This window comes from Pan troglodytes, chromosome 2 (assembly GCF_028858775.2).
Source record: "Pan troglodytes isolate AG18354 chromosome 2, NHGRI_mPanTro3-v2.0_pri, whole genome shotgun sequence".
Classification (NCBI taxonomy): Eukaryota; Metazoa; Chordata; class Mammalia; order Primates; family Hominidae; genus Pan; species Pan troglodytes.
The window spans coordinates 145832245-145848061 of record NC_086015.1 but is presented as its reverse complement, the minus strand read 5'-3'; the positions used below and the strand labels follow the sequence as shown (position 1 = coordinate 145848061).

At 38.5% G+C, this 15817-nt stretch overlaps 1 protein-coding gene across 15 annotated transcripts in view; it reads right to left on the bottom strand.

The window, feature by feature from the left end:
* The window catches only part of PLS1 (plastin 1), a 135035-nt gene that overhangs the window by 76118 nt on the left and 43100 nt on the right, over window positions 1-15817 (bottom strand). For 7 of the 15 annotated variants that reach the window (XM_054681132.2, XM_054681125.2, XM_054681120.2 and 4 more), the window contains one exon: window positions 9562-9654. The exons of the other annotated variants lie outside the window; for them this stretch is intronic. The gene's annotated coding sequence lies outside the window, so the exon portion shown is untranslated. The remainder of the gene's footprint in view (window positions 1-9561; window positions 9655-15817) is intronic. 15 annotated transcript variants of the gene reach the window in all.

Genomic DNA, 15817 nt, shown 5'->3' with positions numbered 1-15817 from the left:
TTAATGTATAAAATGTGAAGTTTTGACATATTAGAACATATTTGAAACTGTCACTATTAAGAAAGTGAACATGTCTACGATTCCTATAATATTCCTCATGCTCCTTGGTAATCCCTCCTTCCCATCCTCCTCTGTTCCCAGACAACCACTGATGTGTTTAATGTCACTATAGATTAGTTTGCATTTTTGAGAGTTTTATATAAACAGAATCATGTGTACATACTCTTTTCTTCTGGCTTCTTTCAGTCAGCATAAATATTTTGAGATCTATGTTGTGTATTTTAATAGTTCATTCCTTTATATTTCTGAGTAGTGTTCTTTTGAATGGATAAATCATGAAGACACTTAGGTTGTTCACAGATTTTGGTTATTACAAAAAAGCTGCTATGAACTATTGTGTGCAAGTCTGTGTGTGGACAAACACATTCATTTTTCTTCAGTAAATGCCTATAGTAGAATGGCTGGAAATTGTGGTAAATGTATATTTGACTTTTTAAGATGCTATCAAGTTGCTTTCCAAAATAATTATACCATTTTGCAGTCCCATCAATAGTGTATGAGATTTCGGGTTCCTCCACATATTCACCAACACGTGGTATGATTGATCTTTCTAATTTTGGCCATTCAAATAGTGCTATCTCACTATGGTATGATATTTACACTTCTCTGATGACTAATGATGATGAGCATCTTTTCATGAGCTTATCTACCCATCCATATATCTTCTTCGGTTAAGTGTCCAAATCTTTTGCCCATGATTTTATTGTGCATTTTGTTTTCTTAGTGAGTTGACGGTTGCTTGCATATTATGGATATAGGTGCTTTATTAGATATATACTTTGCAAATGTTTTCTCCCAGTCTGAGAATTGTCATTTCATTCTCTTAATAGCTTATTTGAAATGCTAAAACTTTTACATTTTGATGAAGTTCAACTTATCAACCCTTTCTATCATAGACCATGCTTTTGGCGTTGTATCTTTGAAATTTTTACCAAACCCAAGGTCACAGTATTTTTTCTTTCAGAAGTTTTGTATTTTCTAGGACTGATATTCAGGTCTACAATCTATTTTGGGTTTGTTTATAATACAAGGTATGAATCAATGTTCTTTTTTTTGCATCTGGGTATCCAATTTTTCCAGCACCATTTGTGGGCAATTATTGTTTCTCCACTGAATTGCATTTGCATCTTTGTTGAAATTCAGTTGTCCATATGTGTGAGCCTATTTATGGACTTTCTATTCTATTCCATTCACATGTCTATCTTTATGCAAATACAACACTGTTAATTACTGTAACTTTATAAAATGTCTAGAGGGGCTGGGTGTGGTGGCTCACACCTACAGTCACAACACTTTGGGTAGCTGAAGTGGGAGGACAGCTTGAGGCCAGGAGTTTGAGACCAACTTGGGCAACACAGTGAGAACCCTATTGCCACAGGAAAAAAAAAAAATTAGCCAGGTGTGATGGCATGCTCTTGTTACCCTAGCTACTTGAAAGGCTGAGGTGAAAGGATCTCTTGAGCCCAGGAAGTCAAGGCTGCAGTGAGCTATGATGATGCCACTGCACTTTAGCCTGGGCACCAGAACAAAACCCTGTCTCTTAAAAACAAACAAAGAAACAAACAAAACATATGCACACACACAAACAAACAAAAAGCTCTAGAAATCAGGTAGCACTAGTTCTCCAGTTCTGTTATTTTTGTGCAAAATAGTTTGGGCCATTCTAGGTCATTCACATTTCCATATGAATTTTAGAATCAGGGTGTCCGTTTCTACCAAAATAGCCTTCTGTGATTTAGCTTGGAATTCCAGTAAACCTAAGGATTGATTTTGGGGAACTGATGTCTGAACAATACTGAGAGTTCATCACCATGTTATATCTCTATTCAAACATTTTTTTTGAGACAAAGTCTCACTCTGTCACTCACTCAGGCTGGCGTGCAGTGGCACGAACTCAGCTCACTGCAACCTTTGCCTCCCAGGTTCAAGCAATTCTTCTGCCTCAGCCTCCTGAGTAGCTGGGACTGCAGACTCGCGTCACCATGCCCAGCTAATTTTTTTTTTTTTTTTTTTTTTGTATTTTTAGTAGAGACAAGACTTCACCATGTTGGCCAGTGAATCTCTACTTTTTAATTGAGATATGTAGACAATTAATCTTTAATGTGATTATCGATAAGGTTAAGTTTTTCCTCCTGCTATTTGTTTTCTATTTGTCCCATTTGTTCTTTGTTTTCTTTTTTCCTCTTTTTTCTTCTTTTGGATTACCCAAATATGATTTATAATTCCATTTTATCTCCTTTCTTCTCTTGTTATAATTCTCTGTCATTTTAGCGATTGCTTTAGGATTTATAGCATACACATTTTTAACTTACTACAGCTTATCTTCAAGCACTATTACACAATTTCAAATATAGCATAAGAATATTACAGTGTGGTGGTATGTGCCTGAAGTTCCAGCTACTTGGGAGGCTAAGGTTGGGAGGATCACATGAGCCCAGGAGTTCGGAGGCTACAGTGAGCCATGATTGCACCACTGCACTCCAGCCTGGGTGACAGAGTGAGAAACTGTCTCTAAAAGAAAAAAAAAAAAAAAAAAAGTTACAGTGGTATGCTTCCATTTTTCCGCTCAAACCCCATATGTTTTATTATTTTTATTTAAAACAACTGGCTTTTAAAATGACTTAAACAATAAGAAATCTTATCTGTTTACTCATGTAGCACCATTTCTGATGCTCTTCTTTGTACAGACCTGTATTTCCTTCTGCCTTGAGGACTTCCTTTAACATTTGTCAGGCAAGGCTGCTGGTGAGTTCTTTCAGTTTTCACATGTCTAAAAAGTCCTTAATTTCATCTTTTTTTCTGAAGTATATTTTTGTTGGGTGTAGAATTCTAGGTTGACTGTTTTTCTTTTACTACCTTAATGATGTTCCTCCACTATCTTATCTATACTACACCATCGCGGGCAAAACTTAACAGCACTGCAGTGAGAAATAGACAAATCCACAAGCACAGCTGAAGACTTCAATTGAATACAAGCAAAAGACATCTACATCATTTTTACCTTTCTTCCTATGTAATGTGTATTTTTTCTTTGGGTTCTTTTAGAATTTTAACCTTATCAGTGGATTTAAACAAAACAATTATGCTTTGATATAGTTTTCCTCATATAGCTTTTGTTTAGGGTTCACTGAGCATCTTGGATCTTTGGGTTTATAGGTTTCATCAAATTTGGAAAATTTTTTCAGCCATGATCTCTTCAAATATTTCTTCTGTTCCTCCCTCCTCCTTCAGGGAACATAAGTACACAAATATTAGACCACTTAAAGTTATCATGCAAATTACTGCTATTTTAAGTATTTTTGTAGTTCTTTCCTTTTTGCTGCATTTTAGACAGCTTCCATTGTTATGTCTCTGAGGTCTCTAATCTTTTCTTCTGCAATGTCTAATCTGCCCTTAATCCTGTCCATTGTATTTTCATCTCAAGTGCTGTAGGTTTTATCTCTAGACGTTTGAATTCGGTCTCTTAAAATATTTTCTATGTCTCCACTTAACTCTCTTAAGCCATAATGTAATATGGCTCTAATTACATTTTAATGCCATTGTCTGAAAAGTCTAATAACTGTGTTAGTTCTGGGTCAGTTTTGATTGACAGATTTTCTCTTCTAGTTATGGGTAATATTTTCATGCTTCATTGCATGCCTGGTAATTTTTTACTGGATGAAAGACACTGTAAAGTTTACTTTGTTGGGTAACAGTTTTATATTCCTATAACTTTTTTTATTGTGGTAAAAAACACATAACATTAAATTTACCATCTTAACCATGTTTTTTGTTTTGTTTTGTTTTGTTTTGTTTGTTTGTTTGAGATGGAGTTTCGCTCTTGTCGCCCAGGCTGGAGTGCAATGGCGCAATCTCAGCTCACTGCAACCTCCACCTCCCAGGTTCAAGTGATTCTCTTGCCTCAGCCCCCCGAGTAGCTGGGATTACAGGTGCCTGCACCACTCCCAGCTAATTTTTGTATTTTTAGTAGAGACAGAGTTTCACCATATTGGCCAGGCTGATCTCGAACTCCTGACCTCAGGTGATCCATCTGTCTCGGCCTCCCAAAGTGCTTTACAGGTGTGAAACTAGATTACAGGTGTGAACTACTGCTCCCAGCCTTCTTAACCATTTTTAAGTATACATTTCAGTAGTGTTGATTATATTGCATTGTCATGCAACAGTTCTCTATAACTTTGTCATCTTGCCAATCTGAAACTCTATACCCATTAAACACTAATTTCCCCTCTCTCCTCTCCCAGCCTCTGGCAATCCCTTCTAATTTGTTTCTGTGATTTCGACTACTCTACATGCTTCATATGAGTGGAATCATACAGTCCTTGTACTTTTGTCACTGGTTTATTTTGCTTAGTAAAACGTCCTTGAGGTTCATCCATGTTGTAGCATATGACAAGATTTCCTTCTTTTAAAGGCTGCCTGATATTCTATTGTATTTCTATACCACATTTCCTTCATATAGTCACTTGCAAGTGGACATGTAGTTTGCTTCCACGTCTTAGCTGTTGTGACTAATGATGCAATGAACATGGATATGCAAATATCTGTTTAAGATCCTGCTCTAGGCTGGGCACGGTGGCTCATGCCTGTAATCCCAGCACTTTGGAAGGCCAAGGCAAGTGGATCACCTGAGGTCAGGAGTTTGAGACCAGCCCGGCCAACATGATAAAACCCTGTTTCTACTAAAAATATAAAAATTAGCCGGGTATGGTGGCATGTACCTGTAATCCAAGCTACTCAGGAAGCCGAGACAGGAGAATCGCTGGAACCCAGGAGGTAGATGTTATATTGAGTTGGGATCATGCCACAGCACTCCAGCCTGGGTGACAGAACAAGACTCCGTCTCAGGGAAAAAAAAAAAAAAATCCTGCTCTAAATTTTTTCAAATATATACCTAGAGGTGGAATTGCTGGATCATATGTTAATTCTATTTTTAATTTTTTGAGGGCCCTCCATACTGCTTTCGATAATGGCTGCACTATTTTACATTCTCAAAAGGGGTCCAATTACTCTGCATCCCCTCAGCAACACTTTTTAAATTTTCTATTTGTTGCTGTTGGTCATCCTAATGGGCATAAGGTGATATGTCATTATGATTTTGATGCATATTTGTTTTCCCTTATGAATACAGATGTTCTTCAACTTACAGTCATATTATATCCTGATGATGAAAGTGCATAGAAAACTCGCTTTTGACTTACTTCAACTTGTGATGGGGTTATTTGTATATAACCCCATCATAAGTGGAGGAGTGTACTGAATGTGTATAATTTTTGCATTATCATAAAGTTAAAAAATTGTAAGTCGAACCACTGTAAGTCAAGGACCATTTGTAGTGATATTGAACATCTTTTTATATGCTTATGGACCATTTGTATGTCATCTTTGGAATGTCATCTACTCCAATCTTTTGCCCACTTTTTAATTAGGTTGTTTTTAGTTACTGAATTACAGATCTTCTTTATATATTCTGGATATTATCCTCTTATCAGTCATATGATTTACTAATATCTTCTTCCACACCTAAGGTTGCCTTTTCACTCTACCGATTATTTCCTTTGATGTGCAGAAGTTTTTTGGTTTGATGAAGTCCCATGTGTCTATATGTGCTTCTGTTGCTTGTGTTTTTGATGCCATATCCAAGAAATCATTGCCAAATTCAGTGTCCTGAAGCTTTCACCCAATGTTTTCTTCTAAGAGTTTCAGGTTTTACATTTAGGTCTTTAATTCATTTTGAGTTAATTTTTGCATATGGTATAAGGTTCAACTTCTTTTTTTTTTTTTTCTTGAGACAGGGTCTCAACTCTGTTGTCTAGGCTGGACTGCAGTGGCATGATCTTGGCGCACTGCACCCTCGACCTCCCAGGCTCAAGTAATTCTTCCACCTCAGTCTCCCAAGTAGCTGGGACCACAGGCACACACCACCACGCCAGCTTTGGGATTTTTGGTTGTTTTTGTTTTTTTGAGATGGAGTCTCACTCTGTCACCCAGGCTGGAGTGCAGTGGCACGATCTTGGCTCACTGCAACCTCCACCTCCCAGGTTCAAACGATTTTCCTACCTCAGCCTCCCAAGTAGCTGGCTAATTTTTGTATTTTTAGTAGAAACGGGGTTTCACCATGTTGGCCAGGCTGATCTCCAACTCCTGACCTCCAGTGATCCGCCCACCGTGGCCTCCCAAAGTGCTGGGATTACAGGCGTGAGCCATCATGCCGGCCTTTTTTTTTTTGTATTTTTTATAGAGACAGGATTTTGCCATGTTGCTAAGGCTGGTCTCAAACTACTGAGCTCAGGTGATCCACCTGCCTTGGCTTCCCAAAGTGTTGGGATTACAGACATGAGCCACCATGCCCAGTCTCAATTTCATTCTTTTGCATATGGATATCCAATTTTCCAACACCATCTGTTGAACAGACTGTCTCTGCCCCGTCGTATAAGTCTTGGGACCCTTGTCAAAAATCATTTGACTCTCCCTCTATGTGTGTGTGTGTGTGTGTGTGTGTGCGTGTGTGTGTGTTTATTTACATGCTCTCTATTCTGTTCCATTGGTCTATATATATGTCTTTATGCCAGTACTATACCATCTTGATATCAGACTGCTGCTTTGTAGTATATTTTGAAAGCAGGAAGTGTACACTGTCTATTTTTTTCAAGATTGCTTTGGATATTCAAGGTTGCTTGAGATTTTCTTTTTTTTCTTTTTTGAGACAGAGTTTTGCTGTTGTTGCCCAGGCTGGAGAGCAGTGGCATGATCTTGGCTCACTGCAACCTCCACCTTCTGGTTTCAAGCAATTCTCCCACCTCAGCCTCCTGAGTAGCTGGGATTACAGACACTCACCACCATGACCGGCTAATTTTTGTATTTTTAGTAGAGATGGAGTTTCACCATGTTGGCCAGGCTGGTCTCGAACTCCTGACATCATGATCTGCCCATCTCGGCCTCCCAAAGTGCTGGGATTACAGGCATGAGCCACTGCACCCAGCCAGGATTTTATATTTCAGAGTGTTTTGTTTGTTTTTTTTTTTTGAGGCAGGGTCTCACTCTGTTGCCCAGGCTGGAGTGCACTGGTGCAATCTCAGCTTACTACAACCTCCACCTCCTGGGCTCAAGCAATCCTCCCGCCTCAGCCTCCTGAGCAGCTGGTATTACAGGCACCTGCCACCACGCCCCGATAGTTTTTGTCTTTTTAGTAGAGATGGGGTTTCACCATGAGACCAGGATGGTCTCAAAATCCTGGCCTCAAGTGATCTACCTGCCTCGGCCTCCCAAAGTGCTGGGATTACAGGTGTGAGCCACCTTGCCAGGCCAAAATTTTAAAATTTTTTTTCTGTTTCTGTAGGTGGGGGGAAACCCTATAACCATTCTTGATCTTTATTCTTGGATGCAGTTAAATTACTTGGAAAGAGTTTGACCCTTAGGTCTTGCTTTTAAGCTTCATTAGGCAGGACCAGCACAAAAGTGAGTTTAGGGCTCTGATTCTCAACAGGAGATGACTATGATCCCCAGAGGACATCTGGCAATGTCTGGAGACATTTTTTACTTTCACAAAAGGAGGCATCACTGGCATCTAGTGTGTTGAGGCCAGGGACGTTGCTAAACATCATATAATACACAGGAGATCCCCTTAAAACAAAGAATTATCAAGTCTAACATTCCTATAGTGCTGAGGTTGAGAAACCACACTGTCTGTGGGCTAATTATTCCCCATTATTGAGGCAAGAGGCCTCTGAGTACCCAATAAGCTGTACATTACTACATGGTTTTTTACCGTGTGGCTGGTAAGAACTGGCACTGTTCCTGGTCTGTGTGAGTGCTAAGCACTATTCCTTCTAATCCTTCCCGACAGTTCTTTCCCAGGTCTCCAGTTAGTTTCCTCATACCCATGTGTGCTAATCAGAATTCTGATGAATATGTGCCAGGAACTTTATATAAATTATTTCTAATCCGGCCAGGCACAGTGGCTCACGCCTGTAATCCCAGCACTTTGGGAGGCCGAGGCAGGTGGATCATGAGGTCAGGAGTTCGAGACCAGCCTGGCCAACATGGTGAAACCCTGTCTCTACTAAAAATACAAAAATTAGCCGGGCATGGTCGTGTGCACCTGTAATCCCAGCTACTCAGGCTTAGGAGGCTGAGGCAGAAGACTTGCTTGAACCTAGGAGGCAGAGGTTGCAGTAAGCCAAGATCGCGCCATTGCACTCCGGCCTGGGTGACAGAGTGAGACTATGTCTCAAAAAAAAAAAAATTATTTCCAATCCTTAAAACAGCCCCCAAAAGTAGCAGTTGTTATCTCTATTTTTACTTATAAAATCAAGCTCACTAAGGTTAACTAACTTGCCCGGTACCACTCAGCTAGTAGGCACATATTAGTATCAAAACAACTACAGTCATATGGAAACAAACTTGAAACAAGTGTGAGAAACAAGTCCACATTATCACTATTCAATCTAAGGCTGGGTCCAGGAAGCTTCTCTCTGGACCTGCCGTAAGAGAATTTCGTCATTCTGCTTACAGAGTTAATCTGACTCTATACAGCTTTTGAAACCTTAGAATATTTTACTTTAGTTAACTTCATTACTTAAAATAGCATTAATTGGCTGACCCAGTGTTTTTTGTTTGTCTGTTTCAAAGTGATGGGTTTTTTCATTAAGTCATAAGGTAGTATGAATGTCTCAGGACAAATTCACTAGAGATTTCATTCTCAGCTAATAACAATGACAAATGTTGTGAAAGAAAGAAATAAGTTTGAAAGTGATTCTTCATGGTGGCCTAAAACCAAAGACTAAGGAAGCCCACCATGATATTATAAGTAACAGGTGCCATTATCAAGGTAAATTACATTTCACATTTAAGTGTTTTCTAATTTATAAAGCACTTTCAGATGTATTATCACATCTGACTTTCACATCAGCCCAGTGAGCTAAGGAACAGGACTGAATATTACATATTATAGAATTATTAGCTGTTTCCTAATATGTAAAATGAGAATAAAAATAATATTATTACACTACATAAATTTATACACATACACATATGCATGCACACATGCACACTGCATGCACATGTGCGCGCACACACACACACTATATTCTGGGACCCATCTTTATTCCCATTTCCACATATAAGGAAACAGATTCAGAGAGATCAAGCTAAACAGCCTAGATCATCCACTAGTAAGTGTCAAAGCTGGTAGTATTTTCAGTGTGCCCGAGTCCCAGTTCCATGTTCCTTTCAATAAACCACACTGACTCCTGAATGGCCAAAAGCAATGATGTCATGAATCAGGTTCTCAAGGGAACCAAGGTATCATCTTTCTACATGATATTCAAGAAAGAGCTCTGAGCTTCTTTTATGTAGACATTGAAATTAGATGACTCAGTACAGAGGTTTACAAAACAATTCTTTCTGTACATGGTTCTTTTTAGTTTCTCAATTCTAACAACTCCAAATCCTCATTTTTTTCTAAAAATTAAAATATGATTGGCCCAGCGTGGTGGCTCATACCTGTAATTGCAGCACTTTGGGAGGCCAAGGCAGGTGGATTGCTTGAGGCCAGGAGTTCAAGATCAGCCTGGGCAACACAGGGAGACTCTGTCTCTATTAAAAAAAAAAAAAAAGTCTGAAAAAAAATAACTGGACATGGTGGTACATGCCTGTGTTCCCAGCTCCTCAGGAGGATCTCTTGAGCCTGGGAGGTCGAGGCTGCAGTGAGCCCTGATAGCAACACTGCACTCCAGCCTGGGTGACAGAGCGAGACACTGTCTCAAAAGCAAAACAAACAATAAACAGCTGTGCCTCATAAAAAGCAAACATGTACACATATAACCATAATTCAAGTCTACTGATTAATGTAGAAGCAGAATTCTATAGAAGAAAAAAAACAGATAGCAGATACTTCAAACATGGGTCTGACAAAAATTTTCCTGAGAGGGTAGAGTTTAAACTGGATGGGCCTTGAAGAGTAAGAAAGCTTTTCAAGTTCCATTTTGGATGTAACAGATATTTCCAAAATCTTGACTTAAAAAGCAAACCTTAATATGTCACTCCTATTTCTGAACATTATTCCTTACAGAAACTTCCAACCAGTGAGTGTTACTTAGAAGGATGAGTTAACAGGCATATGTCAGTACAAAAAAGTAGGTACAAAACTAAATGTGGTTAAAAAAAAAAATCCCCTTCCCAAACACCTAAAAAGTCATCTAGTCCAACTCCCTGTTTAACAGATGAGAAAACTGAGGTCACACCCTTGTCTACTCAGAAGACAAGAGTCACCAAAAACAATGATCTCTACCACAGTGTAGGAAGTAAATATTAGAACTATGTTTATTTTTAAAACTAAAAGGAAACAAAATTAGCTTTACAAATATTTAATGTGTATATTTTCAGTAGAATCCTAACTTGGTCCTTATGACAAGATCCCATGACACAAACAGTTCAAGGGATATCACAAGAGAGGAGTAGACGTTCTACAAAGAGCCTGGACAGTGACTGTCATTCCTTTTTTCACTTCCAGCATTTGTGATGTTCTACAGTTTGTACATGCCTGGTTGAGTGGATTAACAGATTATATAACCCAGTTGATACCAAAGCTACACTCACTAAATAAGCAAGTAGCTTTAAAAATATGTCTGCAAAGCAATTGGAGACTGTAAAAAATACAAATCATATAAGCATAAGAAAACAGTAGAACACACACCTCTAATCTTAGTAGGAGTCTTTACCAGCTACATCAGAAAACAAAAGAGGAGCAGTGTGATCACATGTTGGGCAAAAAAGTCACAATTATCGAGATTATATAAAATACAACTTTATACTCACTCATTAATAATAAACAGTATCTTGCATACATATTGTACTATGAGATATTAGTTAATGATATGATAAAGTCTTTCCAGTTAACAATAGATTTAAAAAATCGTCTTATTTTATCTTTTTTTCATTTAACTCCTGTCTGCCTTAGTCTTCTCATCTTAAACCCCACTTTATGTTTGGCTGCCAGGATGAAATGATAATGTACAAAAAGCACCCAGCACAATGTTAGTGATGTAGAGAGCACTCAAACAGCAGCAGCGAGGGAGTTTGCTCTAGACTCCTGCCCCTCCATCCTCCCTAACAAATCCATGTCTCATTGCTTATTAACATATTGTGTTTGCTAAGATGCTCGCTTCCTGATTTTCCATCATCCTCACTCTTCTTGTTGCTAAAACTATGTCCCATGCCTTATTTACTCCTGATCTGTCTGTGCTCTACTTGGGAGGAAGTAGCAGTTCCTAGCAAAAGGGGTCCACCACAATCTCTATGAGCTCCCCTTCTTATCCTCTTAAGTTTAGTTTTAGTGGCTCATGCCTGTAATCCCAGCCTGGGCAACATAGCAAGACATAGCCTCCTGAGTAGCATGCATGCATGAATTCATTTATTCATTCATTCATTCATTTTTTGAGACAGGGTCTTGTTCTGTCATCCAGGCTGGAGTGCAGTGGCACAATTACAGCACACTGCTGCCTCGAACTCCTGGGCTCAATCAATCCTCCTGCCTCAGCCTCCCAAGTAGCTGGGACTACAGGCGTATGCCACAACACCCAGCTAATTTTTGTATTTTCAGTAGAGACGGGGTTTTGCCATGTTGCCCAGGATGGTTTTGAACTCCTGGGCTCAAGCAATCCACCCGCCTCAGCTCCCAAAGTGTTGGGATTATAGGAATGAGCCACCACATCCAGCAGCATTTATTTTCACATATACCCTAGTATATATAACCTACACATTAAGTAGAACATGTATAACATAAACATTTTGTATATAAAAATTAAAAATATAGACCTTGCAAGTAGTATATGCACAACATGTTGTTACTGATGAGCTAAAAATTTCAGAAGCCTGGGGACCACCGCTCCAACATTTGAAAAGGAGAAGCATCTTGACCTCCCACCTCAGCTGGAGCAGGTATAGGGATAAGAATTTAGCGGCTTCTGACAGCACCTTGTTTTTCCTGTAATACCGAGAACTGAGTTGGAAACATTTGGAAGGAAAGAGAAAGAGGGAACCCTAGAAACCTCAATTCTAATAGAAGAACATAGTCAGAAATGGTAGCTAAACTTTTATAATTCTTAAAGCAATTGAGGCCCAGACCCAGGGAGCTTTAGAGATTAAAATCAGCACTTAGAAGAAAAAATAGGCAGTCAGGCACTCAGTGACATATTCGGGAGTTTAAGAGGTTTGTTTCTGCAGTTTATCCCTAACCCCAAAGTACTGCTCTATTCTCTTTGAGCTCGTATTTCCAGGGTTCCAAGCAATCGTGCCTTTTACAGCACCGACTGTTAAGTCATCACAGAGGCAGACTTTTTTTTAATGGCTAGACAAGGCCAAACCATTAGTAACATTTGTAGCTATGCAAAGAAACCTAATAAGGGTAATCAAATATCATGCTTTGGGTGGTAAACTGATCTAAACTGGGATCATAAAAGAATGTTATCCTCCTCCTCCACAAGAATACAATTGAGCAATTGGTTGATTCATTGTAAAAGGACTGGCACAAAGGCATAGCCTTTGTTGGACTCCAGGTATAATATAGGAAAGGCAATTCCAGTTCCTAAGAAAGCTATGTGTTTTGTTTTAACTATGTAAAATTTTCCCAGGGCACTCACTTTCCATGGTTAATTGGTCATAATGTATTCACTTCTCTAACAAGAGTATTCTATGGTGCGTACAAATAAGTTGACTGCTTCACAAAGCTGAGCAAGTCTTAATTCTCTACTTAGGTTTAAGAGCTCAGGTCACTGCAAAAAGAAAACATACTTAACTTTTTAAAAGCTGGCCTCTTTTAAGAAAACTCAAGAGTCTTTAATTCTTTGGCACTGGGGCCTATGTAAATTGCCAGCAGTATCAGTATCCAAGTTTCCTCAACATGCATCATTCAAGATCTTCTCAGCTTTACACAGGGTGGGAACTGCTCATTTTCTGCTTTACTAAGAAAAGAACTTAAGGTAAGGCTGCTACAGCTTCTAGGGCTGCATAGGGTAAAGATATAGAGTTTTTTGGCCAGCCTCAGAAACCATTAAAAATGCTCACTAAAGAGCAACTTGCTCATTTGTACACTATTTATAAGAAAATTATCTTTCTGAAAGCTTTCAGGCCCTTCCCAAATTCAATGAAACAGTGAAAAGCTTTTAAGCAAAGTCGCTATCCCCAAGTACATTTTGGTACTTGGAAATGCTGAAGAACAAATATAATGATAAAGAATTTATTTCCATTTAGATATTTTCTTCAGACTCCAGCTGCTTAAATAGAATCTTACACATTCCTAGTACTGGAGATATCCTCTATTACTATGTCTTATAATCTGTGAAATTTCTCTAGAAAAAAGCGGAGTTTTGCTTATCCACAATTAAACTATAGACTGGAAGAGCTGTTTCCATCAGACTGAAAGCATCAAGTTTCCAAGCAATAATACACACACATTCTAGATGGCACAGAAAGAGTACATTCAGTCACTTCAGCATTTTCCTAATAATTTATATCCACTTCTGAAAGGAAAATCAAAGCCCAATCAAGAATTATGAGTCTAATATTTTTATCCAACCCTGAATAAACCAAAACAGTCCTTTCTTCTCTAACCAGTGGTGCTTACAGAAGAAAGTTTTCAAACAGAAAAATGAAGAGATAATTAAGAATTATATTATCTTCACACCAAGGTTCCTATTTACATTGATTATGCAAAGCCATCTAGAGTCCCAAAGCAAGAATGCATTTAAAAAAGAAATACTATGAGGGTGTTTATCTCAATTTAACAATTATATGAAAAAGCAGCCTGGAATCCGAGGCTGTCTTACTGCTATTGACAGAGAGAAATTTTTGTATACCTGCTTCTGCTGGTCTTATCACTTGAGATTTGGAAGTCCAGAAAAACAATTCAGAAGACTTAAAATTCAGTCTTCCTAAGCTGTGTCTATCCTCTGCCAAAGTTAGTGTTTGACCAAAGAAAAGAAGCAATTCCACACTGAAGTGTTCTGCCTATTACTACAGATATTAATCTTGATGGAACTTACTCTCAGTAGAAAGGCCAATCTGCAACATGGGTGTGGTTCAGAACCATAAAAAAATCAAGAGGCAAAAATGTGGATGTCATCATCATTCTATTTGATTATAGCTGGGGAGCTTAAAATACATTGTGGTATTCACCTTACCCCTTAGATTTTACCCAAGCAGGTTTTCTTCCTATGGAATGGGACTACCCTATGAGCTTCCATATTCTTTTTATAAATGTTCCTTTGCCACTTTAATTTTAAAATGGCAATGTTGAGCTGGGCACAGTGGTATGTGCTTATAATCTCAGCTACTTGGGAGGCTGAGGCAGGAGGACCACCTGAGCCCAGGAGTACAAGGCTGTAGCGTGCTATGATAACTCCTGTGAATAGCCACTGCACTCCAGTCTGGGCAATACAGCAAGACCCTATCTCTTAAAAAAGAAAAGAAAATGGCAATATTGTTTTCATCATGTAAAAAATCATGAAGAATTAATTCCCAGAAATAATTAGGAAATTGTAAAACCAAAAACAAACAAACAAACCCTAACATCTTACTGAATTTCAATTAGAGTCACTGGACTAATTTCAAGCAAATATCCAAAATTATCTTTGAATAGTAACTGAAAACATGTTATAATATTATACAGTGTTAAAACCAGAAGATGCCCCACGGGTTATAGTCCAATACTACCATTTAAGTGAGGCAAGAACAGTTTCACTTATAAAATGTATAATGCATTTTCACTGTCTGGTTAATTATCTGAAGGGAAAGTCTAAAACATCTTTTATGATGGCTCCATAAAGGTAAAGAATAGATGTTATAAAACTGCTTCATAAAGTGAAAGAAAAAGTTAAGGACTTTTATAAGCCAGTTTTTTTTTAAGTACATACAGTACTGTATGATCCGATTTATGGAAATTCTAGAAAATACAAACTAACCTATAGTGACAGCAGAACAAAGGTTGCTTGGAACAGGGTGAAAGGAGGGATGGAAAACAAAATACATGAGGAGGCTTTGGAGGAAAAAAGTGTTCTACGTCTTGATTGTGGTGGTGATTTTGTGGATGTATATACCTGTCAAAACACAGCCGGTTGTCCACTTTAAATGGGTACAGTCTAGCATATCTAAATTATACCTCAATGAATGTTAAAAATACACACTCACATTTAAATATTTTAAAGGACATCTGTATTGAAGAAGGCTTATTCTTGCTCTTTATGGCCACAAGCTGGTAGAATTAGGACCACTGGCAGAAATACCAGGAGACAAATTCTGCATGAATGTAAGGAAATATTCTGTCCACGTGGTCCAGAGACAACCCGGACTGGAACAGTGAGGTTCTACACCTGGAACACTGGACCTGTGTGTCCAAAAGCTCAGAGTCAATTTTGGAGGCACACAGGCTGTGGTCTTTGGGAATTCCTACATAGAAAGTTGGATACTGTGGCATTAATATTTTTTGCATTGAAAATTCCATTATTTCAAGGAGACCACTTACGGATGGCTGTAGTCCTGCTGCTGTTGCATGGAGTTCTGCTAACCTCTTGACTAAAACATGTATTTGCTCTGATTTCCCCCAGGACTTCACTTCACAGGAAAAACCAATTATCTGCCCTATGTGTCCTTTTAAAAAATGGATCCTGTGTGGTTATTTTCTGATTGTTGAAAAGCAATATGCAGAATTAAAAGTATTTGGAAAATAATAAAATCTAAATTGCTCTCAAGCACACCATTCAGA